This window comes from Mus musculus, chromosome 5 (genome assembly GCF_000001635.26).
Source record: "Mus musculus strain C57BL/6J chromosome 5, GRCm38.p6 C57BL/6J".
NCBI classification, from domain to species: Eukaryota; Metazoa; Chordata; class Mammalia; order Rodentia; family Muridae; genus Mus; species Mus musculus.
In genome coordinates, this window is record NC_000071.6 from 27,049,854 (window position 1) to 27,066,665 (window position 16,812).

At 43.8% G+C, this 16,812-nt stretch overlaps 1 protein-coding gene across 3 annotated transcripts in view; it reads left to right on the forward strand.

The window, feature by feature from the left end:
• The window catches only part of Dpp6 (dipeptidylpeptidase 6), a 910,144-nt gene that overhangs the window by 232,497 nt on the left and 660,835 nt on the right, over positions 1 to 16,812 (forward strand). The gene's annotated exons all lie outside the window — the stretch shown is intronic.

The window sequence follows — 16,812 nt, forward strand, 5'->3', positions numbered from 1 at the left end:
GCATCGGCGGGATGCACGGGCCTGACTACTCCTCAGGGTCTCTGGGTCCCCTGTGCCAATCTTTGCGTTCCTTCCTGATGTGCCAGATCGTGCTCAGACACTCTCCTTGGCTCCTGATCTCAGTCATCATAGTCCAGAGCAGATCTTTGCGGTGGTGGCCAGGAGTTGGTAGCAGGAAGGTTTTTGGAGCTGCGCCTGCTGGGATGTGGACTATGCTTGGAATTCACTAGATGTCTGTTTGTAACGGCAGCCTGCTGTGGTTCTCAGGGAATTAGATGTGTGTATGCGTGGAGTTGTGTTTTTAGTTTAATTTTCTGCTTTATGGCTCGGGGAACAGCTAGTTCAGGCTGCTTTTCTCTTCCTACCACTTGTCACAGCAACTATCCAACCGAGATGACCCTCCTCTCCTCTCCACTCTGCCCCCCTTTCACTGTCCCCAGACACCTTCTCTCTACACCCAAGGATTAGACCTATGGTGCTCTTATAAAAAAGAAGTCCTGGCTTTAGAGCCCTGGCCTCTGACCCAGACCCAATAAAGCTCTCACTACGCATACTAATTGGGGCTGCATGCCTGTGATCCAGCAACTCAACTTGGACCATGCTCCTTCCTAAAGAAGTTCTCAGAGGGGTCTCTTACTATTGAGGCTGGAAGTCTGAGCTTCAAAGACTGAATTTGCATATTCACCTAGCAATCAAGGATTCTTTCAGGGTAAGAGTGGCCACAGAAATGGGTCAAAGGTCTTGTACTGAGCCCTCCCAGCAGTTGGTACCACTAGGACTTTCAGGGAGTGATTTTCCTGAGACTTGTTCCCAGGGACAGAAGACAACTCCCAGGTGAGTCCTCAGGCAGGCCCTTAAAGACAGCAGTGCAGTATCTGTGGGGTTACTGGGGTCCTTTTTCAGTGTGATTCTGCAGCTCCTGGGTCTTTGCCCAAGCCTTTTAGTCTCCTTCACTCTTGCAAAGCAGGGCAACCCATAACCCTGGAGGAAACAGGAAGTGTGCCCGTGAAACATCTAGGGTCTCAAGTAGCAACACTTCAGTGTTTAGTAATTTTTGGTGCAAAAGATCTGCACAGAGCAATGATGTATCCTTCCATAGGACTGGGGGGTCTCAATTGCCACATCTTACAAGACCAGGGAGGCCATGCTACTGTTAATTGCTGGGTTTGTGGGTTGTTTTATGATGGTATAGGGACTGCCACAGAGGTAACAGGAGTTGGTGGGAGGCCCACCCACAGCCATGCATCATGCATCTTTTTTTTTTCCTGGTCATTTCCAGATTCCCCTTTCTAGAAAAAGATACCACAGACTAATGTCACTCTAGTGGATCAGTTAGGGAAAAGAGACAGATTATTACACTGGTTTAAAGAACTAGAATTCTTTGAGGGTGGTATTGAACAATAAATAATTCTGGATGATTGTATTTACTTAGCATCCTGTGGATATAACTGGGTTGCAATGCAGGCAAGAAACACACACACACACACACACACACACACACACACACACACACACACACTGAAATCTGGCTTAAAAGCTTTGGATTATGGGTCTGGGATGAGTTTGCTTTGCTAAGCAGGCTCTAGATGTCGCTAGCAGAATGGACAGACAATGCTGGGAGCATCAGCGGGTCTCCACCCATCTGGCTTGGTTTGTTTGTTTGTTTTAAAAGATCCTAGCTGAGAGCTGGCAGCTCCCTCTTTTCATTCTGGTGCATAGCTAGAACTGCTTTTCAAGGCAAGTTTGAGGTCAGCATCAGTGCGACAGACATCCACCATGAGAGTTCTGAAGGGTGCCTTCCTCCAACTCAGATACATCAAGTTCAAACACTGTGTTTGTGTCCTGCAAGAACCAGAAACGTGTATGTGCATGCAACCATGCACATGGGCATTGGTCAGGTGTGCTTAGTATTCTGTGGTGTGTATATTTTTTTCCATTATTAGGCTATGATACATACATCCATTTTCTACAAAGCAGCAGTTGTGAGGAATAAAGAAGCATGGGGGGCAGTGCTCATCAGGTGCTTTATCCGTAATACAACTGTCATGTGAAGCGGTCATGACAAAAGAGTAGATTTCAGCTGCTCTTACCACAAAATCAACAAAAATAGCCATGTGAGGTGGTGAACAAATTTGTATACATTCTCATCAACCTTTTCACTTCCTACATGCATCTATAGCATCATGGCATTTACCTCCTATGTACTCAAAGAAGCATTAATTAAGTTTCTGATATAGAGTCGAACTAATGACATAGAGCTAGATGTAGCCTCAATTTAAAAAAAAAAAAACTTCCTTTTTAAAATTTGGCAAAACATTTACCAAAAAACAGAGACACAAATCAAATCATCCTTCTTCCAAGAACTTCAAGAGGCTGCAGTTTGCATGCAATTAAAGGTAACTGATAAACTCTCTTTGTATTTAAAAAACTGCTAGATATATCACGATTGAAGGATCTCATATTACACCTCTACCTCTCCCTGTCTCTGTCCCATGTCCCTCTCCCTCCTCTCCCCCTCCTCTCTCCAAACCAGAAAGCAGATATGTGACTATTTTGGACCACTTTGCTATGCTCACTAGCACATCTGGTTGAGAGAGAGAGAGAGAGAGAGAGAGAGAGAGAGAAAGAGAGAGAGAGAGAGAGAGAGAGAGAGAGAGAGAGAGAGAGAGAGAGAGAGAGAGAGAGAGAGAGAGAGAGAGAGCGCATAAGAGAAGGGGGGGGGAGAAGAGGCTCCTCATTGCTTTCCCAGAGCTGTCCATGGTTCTGAACACCCTCTTTCCATTAGCTCATAGAAAAATCTCCATCATTGTGTCTGAGTGAGCAGTCTGAATACAAGACTGGTGACCTCATCCTGACTCTGTGTTCTGACCGTCAGGCACAGCTGTTGCAATATGTAGTGTCTTAGTTGTCTTTCTGTTGCTGAGATAAAACACTGACCAAAACCACTTTGGAGAAGAAAGGGTTTACTTAAGTTTACAACTCTCTTGTCATAATCCATTACCACGGAAACTCAGGGTAGAAACCTGGAGACAGGAAGAAGCCGCAGAGTAACACTTCTTACTGGCTTGTTCCTCATGTCTTGCTCAGCCTTTTTTCTTATGCACCCCAGGGCCACAACCAAAGGGACACACCATCACTTTCGACTGGTTCCTCCTACATCAATTGTTAATCAAGGATATATCCCTCACAATAGCCTACAGCCCAACCTGATGGATATATTTCATCAATTGGTGTTTTTTTGTTTTTGTTTTTGTTTTTGTTTTTTTGTCCCAGATGACCTGAGTTTATAGTGTCTAGTTGCCAAAAACATACAAACAAACAAAGAAACAAACAAACTCAGCTTCCCTGTCCTGTATCTGATGCTGGTAAATGACATATCCTTAAGATGCATTAGGTTTTAGATTACCTTGTCCTTAGAATCAGAAATAGAGAAGGGAAATAAAAAATAGTATAGCAATAAACATGTGCACACACAAACATAATGACTGGGAGAAGGCTCCATTAGTAAAGAGCTTGCCACACAAGCATGAAGGCCTGAGTTCATATCCCCTGAACCCATATCAACGTTTACCATGATAGAGTGCCTGACTGTCATCTCAGTGGTCCTAGACAGGGAGAGGATGTGGAATCAGCAGAATCCCCAGGAGCTTGTGGGCCTGATAGCCTGGTGCACGCCATGGCAAACGGCAGCAGGTGCTGCCTCAAATAAGGTGGAAAGAAAGGAATAACACTTGAGGCTGTCCTACAACCTCCAAAGAAGCACCGTGGTGCACCCCTATCTGTCTGTGTGTCTGTCTGTCTTTTACACACTCTTTTTAAAATTAAATAAAACAAACATGTCTTTGCATGATTGAGAAAATATAACTTGCACAAAATTTAAGATACTCTACAGAGACTCAACCAGATAAACTCTAATAAAATGTGCACAGAACACTCCTCTACTAACCTTAAGGGTCTAGTGAGGGACAAAAAAATTACCCAAGTGAAGACACTATGACACTGCTTATAATCACAGACAGCCTCTTTGTGACCTGTCACCTATGCAGGTCCACAGACAGCCTTTTTGGGTGGTATCATGGTTAATCAGGACCAATGAGTTGATGGAATCTGGAATAGCCTGAAAGATAGGCCACTGGGTATACCTATGGGATGTTATTTTAATTTTGGTTGTATTAGTTGAGTTGGGAAGACCCATCCACCATGGGTAGCACCATTCTTCAGGCTAGGATCATGGAGTATGTAAAAAGGAAGAAGTGAGCTGAGAACCAGCCCTTCACCAGTCTGAGACCTGACTGTAGATGCCATGTGAGTATTAATCTCAAACTCCAGTGGCTGTGGCTTCTCTGCCACAATAGAGTGTACCCTGAAAATATAACTGAAAATCAACTCTTTTCCCCTTAAGCTGCTGCTGTCAAGGTGTTACATCACAGTGACAAGGAACTAAGATGGTGGAGCTGTCCTAGGATCTTTCATTTGTAATCAGTTTCCTTGTAAATTTTACCCTTATTTAAACAAAGCCAATTAGCTGGAAATCACCTTTGAAAAGCCATTAGCCAATTTTATTTAAAAGTCATTGTGTAGTGTTAAAAATAGGTTGACTCTAAAAAGCTACTGAACGTTGATTTTAGTGAAATTCGGTGACTTGCTGTTAGAATTATCTGTGACTCATTTTAAAATATCAGCATTTGTCAGGACTGGCCTTGAATGTTTCTCTCTGGTCTCTGCAATGGCTTTGGGGGCCTTGCACACTGCCACCTTGGTTCTTCTGCTATGAGTACATGGCTGTTCCTGCACACTGCCACTGTGGTCTTCCTGCAGTGGCACGTGGCTGTCTCTGCTTCCTTTGTTCTTGGTGACTCAGATTTTCCTAATGATATTAACATGCCAGCTGCCTGATTTTAAAACCACAAACCAGCCATCGCAGACATCCAGTGACAACCATTGCCCATAATGTCAGTCAGCCCAACAGGCCCAAGTTCTTCATGCTGCATGTCCTTATAGCCATCTTATTTTTTCTCTGCTCTGCTCCTTCAGTGGTGTGACATCTTATGTGGTTGGGACTTGTGGGTTTTGTGACTGGCTTCTTAAGCAGCTTGGTGACACAAAGATGTCTATATATTCTGAAAAAAAAAAGTGGTTTTTTTTTCCAGTGTTAAGTGATTTTTTTTTTATTCTCCTAACCTGATTTAAACAAGGCTAAACCTTCCTGCAGTCCAGGACCTCCTCCCCACCATGACATTAGCATGCCTAGGATACCTACTCCCAGAATGGGTTCAGGGAAGAAGGGGGGCCATTTGGAACTGTGACCATGGAGGCACCCAGTATTGCAGTATGCCTTAATCTCCACACCAGTGGTAGCTGCAGGGCAGATATACTTGGGGGTGCTCACTGAGCCTAGCAGTTGCAGGGATGACTACCTTCTGCAAACAACTAAATCTAAGGGCAAAGTCCAGAGTCTCACCCCCTGCTCTGACATGCTTTCTCCTTTTCCCCACAACATACAAGGGTCTTGATACTGACCCCCATTTCTGTCCTCAAGAGTCTTTGCCTCGTCTGACTTGGGTAGAGAGTTGCATTCTGAGTGTGGCTATGACATGAACTTGACAGGACCTGCACACAGGATGACAGGTGTGCTGTCCACCTCGTGATGAGATGTCAATGCCATCACATGACTTTTCCTTTGTCTTGGTACCATCCTATCCTCTGTTCTAGAGGACAGCCACTCTACTCTTCAAAGCTTTGGGCCTTGTGCTTTCCATGGTACTGTGTGAATCCCCCTGTTTCCTCCCCTCTCTCTCTTCTTTTCCTATCCCCTACACAGTCTCTCCCCCCTCCATTTTCCTATCTCTTCCTGCCCCCCTCTTTTGATCCCTTTCTGATCTCGGTCTTAGTCCTTTGGTAAGTCCTTTCTTTCTCCTGCCCTTTAAAGTTTGGGTGTATGGTCTTCAATTCCTCCCCTTTCATGTTTTCTTCACCTTTGTGCAAAGGGAACATGGTGTGTCCTGGGGCTCCAGCGAGAAGAATATGCAGACAGCTTCATTACTCAGGATGCACTTTTCTGTAGATAATCTGCTTTTTTTTTAAGTGGTCAATTCTAGAGTTGCAAGGGCTATGGAATAACTGATTGATCTACTAAGCTCTCTTAAGTCATTTCAACAGCTTTGGAAATTATAACAAAATATCTGCACGAATAGGTTACTACTTCCAATTGAAACAGCATAAGCACACAAAAGCCATATTCCCCGTATCCAGGTTTCTTTTTTGTAGAATGGTTTTCATTTGGTGAGCTTTGAAACCCCCTTATCTCCCTATCACACCATCTCATATCTCACTGCTGGACATAATATTTTATTAAATGTATTTTTTAAAATCTAAATTTTATTTAAAATTTTACTGTAGAACATATTTAACATCAGAAAGACCAGTGTTCAGGTAAAGCAAATGGTTACTTAGCGTCACTACAAACTCTTCCAGTAAAAATTGGCCAAAGTTATGAAATGTGTGTAGCAAGGACATACAAAGTTCTTCCCTATTCAGAGAATCAGGAAATGAGGGAAGGAAGAAGGGAGAATTCACAGTGAAAAGCATAAGGCCCAAACAGGAAGCCGAGAATGCTGCAGGAAAGTAGCATACTGCTCTGCACAAAGAAGCAAAAATGAGGAGATGCCAAACACAGCATCAAGAAGGCCTGACCTTTGCTCTGCCCCTTTGTGGTGCAGGCAGCACCACCCCTAGCCCATGCCACCTGCACCGTTGCCTGAGCTGGGAGATAAACCAAACAAGGAATCAACCTTTGCACTCGACATTAACACGATTAACAAGAACAGGCTGCCGTGAGTTGTTATTAGGTGGGTGAGTTGTTAACTGTGAACCACAGCAAACACATTCTGACATGTTAACAAGCTTTTGCTCTTTAAAGCCAGAAGAAAAAAAGAGATGTGTTTGTAAAGCAGGAATGTGATCTCTTCCCAGGGGATATGAGCTGTTGGCAGTGAAAGACTTCGAGGTAGGCATGAAAGCCAAATTTGCGTGGCAGGCTAATTTTATTTTTTTAATTGCTGCCAGCACATTTCTAAACTTTACATGGATCTATTACCTATAGGTTAAGAAGGCCTGGAGTATTAGAATTTCAGAATATTAAGTTTGTGTCTATGGTGTTGGCTCCTTTTCCCAGGTGAGATATATATCTCCAGGTGGGAAAGGTGGTTCCTAGGTGTTGGCTCTGGGAGTCTTTTTTTTTTTTTCCTTCTATAAAGTAGAACTTTTTCATTTCTTACTCAAAGCTTTTTATCCTTTGCAGCCGGATTGATGAATGGGTTTAATTTTTGTGAGCAACTGGCAGGAGTTGCTGAGCGAGATGTACGGGATGATTGTACCTGACCCTGTTCCTTTTAATTACTCCAACGATAATAATTCATTAATCAAGTGCAGGAGAAGTGCCTCCCTCGATGTGCGATATTGATCCTCTCATGCAGTGTTGCCTATAAAAATAATAATCCTGTGATCCTTTTAAAATTAAACTCTTCTTAATAAATTGAATGTTAAGGGCACAGTGGGACCTGTGTGCTATGCCTCAGTTTGCTTCCATTCCAAGCTTATCGATTTGATTTTATAAAGATGTAAAACACATGTGCCCTTTCCCAGGAACAACTTTTACAACATTTTCCCTCAAAGTGGTCCAGCTCTAAACTTACTTTGAGTGGAATTATTTAATTGATAGCTCTAGTTTTACAGATGACTAGACTACAAATGCAGTAAGGTATATGGCAGCACACCAATCATACAGACTTCTGGGATCCTCTGCTCAGTTTTCTTTCCTTACCTTTCCTTTCTTTTCCTTTTCCTTTTCCTTTTCCTTTTCCTTTTCCTTTTCCTTTTCCTTTCCTTTCCTTTTCCTTTTCCTTTTCCTTTCCTTTTCCCTTCTTTTCTTTTCTTTTCTTTTTTTTCTTTTCTTTTCTTTTCTTTTCTTTTCTTTTCTTTTCTTTTCTTTTCTGTATAGGTCATGTCATTAAGTTGGAAAAGTAACTTAATTATGTCAGTCAGTTAGAAATGGGACTGGAGAAATGGCTTAGTGGTTAAGAGCATTTGTTGCTCTTTCTGAGGAGCTCAAAACAACCTGTAACTCCTTCTCCAAGGGACCTGATGTCCTCTTCTGGCTTCTACAAGGTACACACACACACACACACACACACACACACACACACACACACACACAGGAAAGCTAGAAATTTGCAGGACCTGTGGGATCCAGGGAGTAGAGTTCCAGGTGTGGAGGGATGCCAGGCCCCCCAGACTTGCAGAAGATGGATTGTTGTGGTAGAATGCTCAGCAGGCCCTGGGAAGGACGGCTGGTATAGGAAACTTATAACAGTATACAAAGGAGGAAGAATCCGTGCTTATAAGTAGAAAGCCTCTTAGCTCCTAAGACAGTGTCTATCTCTAACAGAAGCATATAAAGTATCTCAGACACTACTGCATGTGCCTACACATTACCTAGAGATGTTTGGAAGTCAGAAAAGTCATCCTGGATATAAGCACAGTGGATATGGAACACACACACGTGCACACACACACACACACATGCACACACATACACACAGATTTATTTTAATTCAAACGAAGCCTAATGTTTTTGAAGATCTCAAAGTCACTGTAAAAATCAATTTTTAATCTTCTGTAATAGTTAGATTTCATGTGAGCATCAGCATTTACCTTAGGTAAGATTGAGCGAGTTTTAATATAATGCTTATTTTTCTTAAAGCGGAATAAAGGGAATAGGTTCTTGTCGCAACTGAGAATTGAGAAAGTGACTTTTTTTTTCTATCTTCTACTCTTCATCATTGTGGGATGGTTAATAGAGCAAGTGGAACAAGCACATTAGCTTTCAAACAGCAGTGCCTCCCCACTGTGTTACCTACAATATATGCATCTAACCTTGGGTTTTCTCTCTTATATAAACATAAATATATGTATCTCTAAAGCCATTCTGCACAGAATACGGAATCTATGCATCTGACTTCAATTAACATGCCCACATATGGCTACTCTATATTATACACATGATCTGTGAAAGAACAGACTTAAGGTGACATCGAGAAGGAGGGCAGGAATGGAGGAGGGGAGCATGGCAAGCACTTAGAGTCAGAGACCCTTGCTAAGGGGAGAGGTTGGAAGGTAAGGTAGAAATGGGGGAAGGGTTGCTCCAGCTGCCTGAAGCCATGGGCATGGAAAAAAGCTTCTGACAGAAGCTTCAAGAAACCAATGTCTGGTTTACTGTCCCTCCCTCCCTCCCTCCCTCCCTGTCTGTCTGTCTGTCTGTCTGTCTGTCTGTCTGTCTGTCTGTCAGTGGTGTTGCAGCCAATGCTGCTCAGATAGATCTGCACCTATTCTGGGCAGCATGTCCATAGCCTCATCACAATTTAGCTAGCCTGAGCAGGCTGCAGCAGAGGACAAATATCTTCTAGGTGGACAGGTCATCCTTTATTTCTGGACCCTGGTGGGTTCAATCATGATGGAGTGATGGATGTACAGAATTCTCTCTGAAAATTTAAAAATTTTGTGTATGGGTATTTTGCCCACATGTGCATATGCATATTCTTGCCTGGTATCAGAGGAGGTAAAAAAAAAAAAGGCCATAGATCCCCTGGTACTGAGTTAAAGACAGTTGTGAGCCACCATGTGGGTACTGGGCATTGGACTCTAGTTCTCTATAGCAGCAACCAATGCTCTTAACTATTGATCCATCTCTCCAGGCCCCTTTCTGAGTTTTGAGGGCAAGTGCATCCCTTTATCTCATAAGCTTTTCAATTCTCTGATAAACTGATTTGGACATTGTCCACCTGAAGGCAGCAGAGGTGGGATACCTGAGCATGCTGGTCACATCAGCTCCTTTCTCAGGGGAGAGTGTTTTGTTCAGTGGCAGGGGAGGAACAAAAAGACTCTAGCTCCCTGAAGGCAGGAGCCTGTGTGGAGTGTGTGGGGAGCTGAGGGGCCAGGATCGGGTGTTAGGTCACCAAGAGTGCACGGCAGCCTCCTCAGTGTCTGTCAGGGTTCACTGGAATGTAACCTCCAAGAGTCTTGAGTGGAGGCTGTGTAGTCAGCACAACAGAGATCCTGGGCTAGGCCCTCAGGGTTGAAGGTTCTGGTATAGAAAAATTCAATACCTTGGCCAAGCATGTAGCATTGTTCCTTTTCTCCATGATACACGGATTTGGACCAAGATTGTTTCAGCTTGGAAGGTGAAGGTTATGGGTTTCATCTAAACATTTCCCGTCAATGCAATCCTCTTCTCCCCGCTATTGCCATGGCTGATAATGTTTAATTTCTACTCTATATGTGGAAAGGGCATACAGGGCATCTCTTCCTTGCTTCCAAAAGGATAGGAAATTCAATCCCAGCCCTTCCTCATCGCTAGCTGTCTATTAAAGGAGGGGATGCTAGGGAAGGCAGGGCACTGTTTCTATAGAAACCGAGCTGCTGGTACAGCAGGGCCTCTGGCTTCTGGGTTGGGCAGCTGGACTTCCTGAATGCAAAATCAGCCACATCATTTCTCATGGTCTCTTCCTGCCTTGTTTTTCTGGTGTCTGCCAGCATGGTACAGGAAGCAGCTCAGTAGAGTCTTGAGGTGAACCCCCTCCTCATGACCTCCTCTAACCTACTGCCTCAGAGCTTCCATTCATTGCCCAGTATCAAGGATATCATCATCTTACACTCTGTGCTGCAGGGCTTCATCCTAGAGGCCCAGGATGCTTGATAAAGGATGCCTCCTTTAATAAACAGCTAGTGATGAGGAAGGGCTGGGATTGAATTTCCTATCCTTTCGGAAGTAAGGAAGAGATGCTCTGCATGCCCTTTCCACATACAGAGTAGAAATTAAACATTATTAAACACTACCAGGCTCCTCTGCATCAACATCCACTGCTTGGTACCTGGGAAGCACGGTCATACGTAAATAGAGAAAGTTTTCCCACTCTGCTCAGGACATGCTTTTCCCTATCCCAAGTCCAGTCCCCAGCCTGCTTCCTTGGGTCCTGATCCTACAGCAGCTGTCTGATCTCCAGGAGCCCTGTGTAGATTAGATCCGCCTATTACAGGCAAAGCCACCTCATATCACTCAGAGCAGCAACCCGCACATGTGATGTGGTCTGTCTTTTGATAAATCAGGTTCCGCGGCTTTCGCTCTACCAAAAATGTTCCTGTTGGTGTATCTGCCAATCCCTTCACCCAGAAGCCCCTCCCTGCCAACACATACCCCTTTATCCTGCACGCTGTCATAGGCTCAGTTTAAGTTTCCTCACATTCTGTCCTTCGTGGTTAGAATTAGAGTCCATCCCACAGGCCACACCTGGGACTCCCATACCTGCTACCATTCAATCTTCCCTTGCCACAGGGTTTCTTTACTTCTGATATATTATGCAATAAAATTTCTTGTGCCTCTTTCATTTCTATTGTTCTTGGTCAGAATCTTGGCTGAACTGGAAATAAGGACGTTGGGCTGTATTGTTGTCAGGCACAGGCTCCCTGACATTTCTTGAGGGGTTAGTCTATGAAATGATTGAGTGATGGTTCACACCTGAGATGCCTGTGGTCCCTTCCATCTGAATATTCTTCCCCTATCTACTAGGTTGTTGTTGTTGTTTATGGTTTCTTTTACAATACAATGTTGAGGATTTAATCCCCAGTCTCACACAGGCTAGTTCCACTGGTGTGTTGATCTACACTTCCAGTCACCATGTTAAAATTGGAAGCATTCCAAAGCAACAGTTTTGAACTTTTTTCTGTGGATTCTCCTCAGTGTCTGCAAGGGAATTCTCGTTTTAATTTCCATATTGTTGGGATAAGCAATGGTTGTTTCTGACTGCTCAGCCTAAGAAAGCAGATGGGCAAGTGGCTATCAGGACAACAGCAGCACGGAGACAAGAGAGATGGCCCAGGAGGTATGAGAAGGGCTGCCTATGTTAGTTGCCTCCTAGCTGCCTGTAGCTCCAACTTCAGGGCATCAGATGCCCTCTTCTGGCCTCCATGGGCACAGCTCTCATGTATACATACATACATATAAACACATAATTATATTTTTGAATCTTTAAAAAAGATAATAACAAAATGTGTTTTATAAGACCAGCATTTAGCATTTGTAAGGTCTTGTATTGTTTTAATAAAATTGACAAGTATGAATTCAATTAGAATATTCTTCAACCATTTTGTTAAGTTTGTTGTTGTTGTTGTTGTTGTTGTTAACAACAGAGATTAGAATAGCTAAGCACCCCAACAAGGACAGCAATTTCTATAAGAACAGCAGGGCATGGAGTCGCTTTGATCAGAACTTTGCATTGCCTAATTCAATATAATTAAAAGAAAGAAAAAACCCACAGTTTTTCTATGATCCCATCTTTATCTGGCAGGTAGGAAATCAAATGAGAGTATTTTGAATTCTACATCATTAGAGGAAAAGTCAAATTTCCAGACCAAATGCAATGTTTCTGCCAGGAAAAAAAAAGTTCTCAGTTTTATAATCTCTCTGAAATTGCCTGGGGCTCTCTGGCTGTGCATAGCACCCATTTCTATGATAATGTAACCAGAGCAGTCTTGTAGGGTGGAGCTGGAGCAAGCAGTTCAGACCTTTAGCATAGCTCTGTCCCTTAGGAGAAGGACTCGGACACCTGTCCCTCAGGTGATATCAGGGCTACAAGACACCAAAATGTGTAGGACAGAGGTCCACAGCTCTATAGTATAGAGATAGTGAGGTCTGTCTTGTATTGGATGCTTGTATATCTACACTCCCCACAGTAAGGAGTGTCACATCCCCGGAGGGTGGAGCTAGGCCTGCCTTGTGAAGTCACATCTCAGGCAGTATGCTAAGCAGGTAGCCAGAGACATGTGGGCGAACCATGTCCTTCCTCTAACGATGTGTTATCACTTGAGACAAATTCTAGAACTATCCAAAGTGTCCTGGTGCCCAGCCTCTTAAACTGTGAGACTCAGCACTGGTTTGAGGTTACTGAACTCAGTCATGAAAGTTGTGCCAATGGTACAGGGTCTCTGAATGCATAACAACCAAGAGACAGTTTGAAGGCCAACAGGTAATGCGCCAAAGGTGTTTCCAGCAACAGTGGCCTGTGTTGTGTCAGCTAACTTCACAGCAGCCTTGATTCTGAGCTTATTTTGTGTGATATATTTATGTGAAGTGATGTTCTCAGAATTGATAATTATAAAATCAAAGTATCAATCAACTCTGAAAAGTACTGAAGATGCTCTATGTACCAAAGAACTAAATATTTAGGCAATGTTTAATTGTTTATATAAAGTAAACAAACAACTCATCCCACTAATATGCAAATCTACTTTCAGTGTTCATAAATGATGAAGTTATATGCATACCAGAGATTTGTGTGAAGATAAATTTCTTTATAACTTACTGTCAGTAAATGTTAGATTTGAATGCCTATTTTATATGCCTGTATACCTGGAATTGTACAAAAATGTCGTAGGGAAATAAAGGTTGTGAAAAGACAAACTTTAGGAGCCCCACCTTAGTGGTTAAAGTTGCTGCAAAGAGTTCACTCTCTGGTCACCAGCTTTCAGTTGCCAAGGGGTCTCGGAAAAGTTAAAAAAAAAAAGATTCACCGAAATCCTCTTTCTGCTGCCATCATATCAGGCCTAGGAATGTGATCACTGGCAAAACTCTTAACACTCAGCAGCCAGCTCAAGTGCAGGGAGGACATTGTCTGTGAGGCATCTGAAAAGCCATTGCATGAAACCAGAGGTACTTCAGGATGGCTTTCTGTGCCTGAGATGACTTGAGATCCCCTGTGCATCCATGAGGAAGCCATGCATCAGCAGAGATGGCAGGCAGAAGGCCCACAGAGCTGCCCCTCTCTTGCCCCTCCTGCATTTCCATATGAGACCCAGTGTGGACTCTACAAGGAGTGAAAGCCTCAAGGTGTAGTGTAGTATGAGAGCAATTTCTGCCTGTCATTTCCAGCCTCTGGATATGGACCACAGGCATATCTGCTGTAGGACAGATCAACAAACTTGAAAGGAGAGGGGCAAATTAGATGGGTCCAGAGATCAAGGAAATGACAAAAGTGGATAATTCAGTAAGGCCATCATGGGAAAAACCTCGGAGGACATGGATGGCTAAACACAGCTTGTAAGGAGGCATGGGATCATAGATCACTTCCAGGGCTGGTGGAATTTGCCACTGCAAGCATTCTTCCTGAGCTGCTGGGGTCTCAGCATGCCTGTGAGAACAGCTGTGCTCAGTGGCATGTATAAGTCACAAAGTCTACTTTAACCAGCACCCAGTACAGATCCTGAGCTATGATTTGGAGTCTTGGCTTTAAGCTACTTTATGGTTCTGAGTCCTGGGATTCCCAATGAGAGCAGGCAGGGGAGGGAGCACAGGACACAGAGAACTGACAGAATGTTGCTACCCCAAAACAATTGTGCTCTTTAAATATTTTACTTGAACATGCAATTTCTGATTAAAAAAAAAATGGTTTGAGAATAGAATGAGCTCTGCTGGAGGAGCAGCCACTTCCATGAACTCTGAGATATCCAGCAGGCTCATGTGATGAGATGTTCTCATTACAGCTCAGAAAGGCACTGCAAGGAGAAATAAACCAAGCCTATACTCATACCACCAGGATTAGCCATTGTTCGTTGGATGACTCAAAGGCCCTCGGAAACAGGAAAGCTCGGTGGGGCTGCCTGCTCCAGGCTCCAACCTCTTAGCTTGGATGCCAGTTCTGTAGTACCTCCTGTTCATGGGCTTCAACATTCTTCCTTGTAATACAAGAAAAAATGGCAGCATGCCTCCCCTCAGTTATTCGTGAAAGCTGGGTTGATACATCTGAAAGCCTTGGACCTGCCCTTTCTGTGCCACAGACTGGTGAAGTACTGACTGGTCTTTTGATCAGACCCAGTTAGCTGTTGCTGAAAAGGGCAGAAAACTGAGTGACTGCTGATCAGAACTAGCTTCGGGCTAGAAATGCCATTGATGCAGGCAGTTGAGTAGGTGCTGCCGATGTGACCATTCCCAGGGGGAGACAGCCATGGGCCTCGAGGGAAGGAGGAAGAGAGACATGAAAGTAGGGCATTTGCTTCACCTGCAACAAGTCTCTCCTTTCCCATTACACAACAACAACAAAAAAAGATGGTGTCCCCCAGAAATAACCAACCAACACTCATTCTGTGCTGGTTACACAAAATGGAAGACTCTATTAGCAGATGAAAAGCCATGCACAGACGGAAGTGAGAAATACAATTCTCAAGGCAGGATGTGCAAGAGGAGGACAGAAGACACAGGGGAAGAGTACATGAACCCAGTGTTGACATGATCCTTCCTCTCCCTTTAGAGTCAGGACTCTCCAGGCTCTGGGCCCCTCCTCTGTCTGAAGAGTCTGAACTCTTGCCAATAGCCTTTACTTTCTCTTTGCTCTGGAGTTTTCCATCTTTTATTTCCTTAACTGAAGAACTCAGGAGGACAAGAACACAGATGCTAGCTAGCAGGAAAAGTGTGTGTTATATAATTAAATACATAAGATAATTGAGACGCTTAGTCATCAGATAGCTGGATTGTGTAGTGTCCTCCTGTCCATGTTTCCTTGAGCACAGCTTCGGGCCCATGCTATCCTCGCTGACCATCAAGGAGATATGGGGAGCATGGTGATAAAGGTTTTTTCCTCAATCTATGTTCATATACTGATGCCCAAGCTTCAAATTATGGAATGTAAAATGCAACATTTGGTGGAGCCCTGATGAATGGGACTAGTGCCCTTATAACAGAGAGGGAGTGCCCTAGATCTCCATCTTCCTTGTAGAATACATTTAGCAGCCACAGTTTATACCTTGGTACAGGGCCCACTGCAGAGCCTGACACACTGGCCATGGCCTCAGCAGCCAACCTCCAGGTCTGAGAGAAGTCACTTGCTATAGTCTCTGGTACCCATGTGAGTTTCACTCCTTCTCAGAGGTGAGGAGGACTGTCCAATTTGGACTGACTGGCTTCCCTAGTATAAAAGGTGCCTAGCTGTCTTCCCAGGACAAGGGTGAAGCACAGGGGTGCAGGCAGCATAGACACGTGTGAGATGTCTACTCTCTATCCCAGGAGCTTCCACAGCCTCTGAGCTTGCTCACCTCAAGTTGACTTATCAGGCAACATGACAAAGGAGGCAAGATCAAACACAACACAAGTAGAACAATGGAAATGAGCCTGAGTTTGTGTTGGTCAAACCTTTTGAGTATTTTCTACTAACTCACAGTTTGAAACAGTCTGAAATTGAAACCCTATTGAGTCAGTCAAGAGAGTGTTGTGTGATTTTCCCAGGAAGATGTAAGCAGTTGTCTGTTTATCCTAAGTGGAGTACTAGGAAAAGCCCTAGTAAAAACTTTGGCGTAGTGAGCCAGCAAGTTTTTTGGGCTTACACACAGAGGTATAGGTAAGGGGTCACTTACAGAATCAAAGGCAGCCAAGCCACCAAAAGCCACACCAGCCTGGATGACAACATGCATGCGTTGGTCTCCCTGAATGTCTGGCAGATGCCTGGGTTAGTCTGGGAGAGTTTTCTCTCCCCAAAAATGACTTTTGCTTGTCTAATCTTGAGGGGGGCCCTATGCGTCTTGTAATTTTCAGGAGCTTCATGGGACTGCTTTGTTTCCTTTCTGAGATTTAAAGGGATGTTTAAGCAAGAACTGTCAACTCAATATGCAGTACATGGTTATAAAACTCTGACAATTGGTGCTATTACCTAAATAATCCAGGGGCTATGTGAATGCTCTGGAGGTCCCCTCATGACCTGAGGACAAGTTACC